The sequence below is a fragment of the Rhagoletis pomonella genome, unplaced genomic scaffold (assembly GCF_013731165.1).
Source record: "Rhagoletis pomonella isolate Grant_MI unplaced genomic scaffold, Rhpom_1.0 Rhpom_scaffold_00004, whole genome shotgun sequence".
Classification (NCBI taxonomy): Eukaryota; Metazoa; Arthropoda; class Insecta; order Diptera; family Tephritidae; genus Rhagoletis; species Rhagoletis pomonella.
Window position 1 is genome coordinate 60047434 of NW_023458558.1, and position 632 is coordinate 60048065.

Consider the following 632-nt stretch of genomic DNA (forward strand, 5'->3'; position numbering starts at 1 on the left):
GTTATCGAATCAACCGGTGTTTCTAGTATATTGATACAACCTCAAAATTGCAGCTCAGAACGTAGACTAAATTTTATTAAATATGAGCTTTCTCTTAGTTTTGTTTTTAGAAAATAAGTATAAAAATACAAGTTTTAGGTTTTTAACTGCTAAAGAAAAAATCAGTTGATTCCATATCTTTTCACTTTAGATTAGATCTAATATTGTAATTGCCTTTTAAATGAAAGCCAAACGCAATTTAAATAGTTTTATTAAACTTTGGCTTTCATTTCTGATTAATTTTAAGCGTGATCAAAAAGCTAAAAATTAAAAGCAAATATCTGGTCTAGCCCGGTTTTGGAAAAAAGTCGCATAATAGGGTACCCTACTATGCACTTATTTTCTGACGTCCAACTAGGCGAATCGTATTGAAAATAATCTTTTACAGGCATTTGGCTTTCGTATATAAAAAAGCGTGCAACAGTAAATCAAAATGTTCGCTAGTATAAGCCAACATACACTCTGTGGAGAAAAGAGATAGTGTTATTTATGTATATCGTCGCTTAAAGTACAAAACTGCGTAACTGGCATTTGCTGCCAAAAATTGGATTTGCTCACACAAGCTCTTGTGGCTCAATCCTTAAACATTCGTC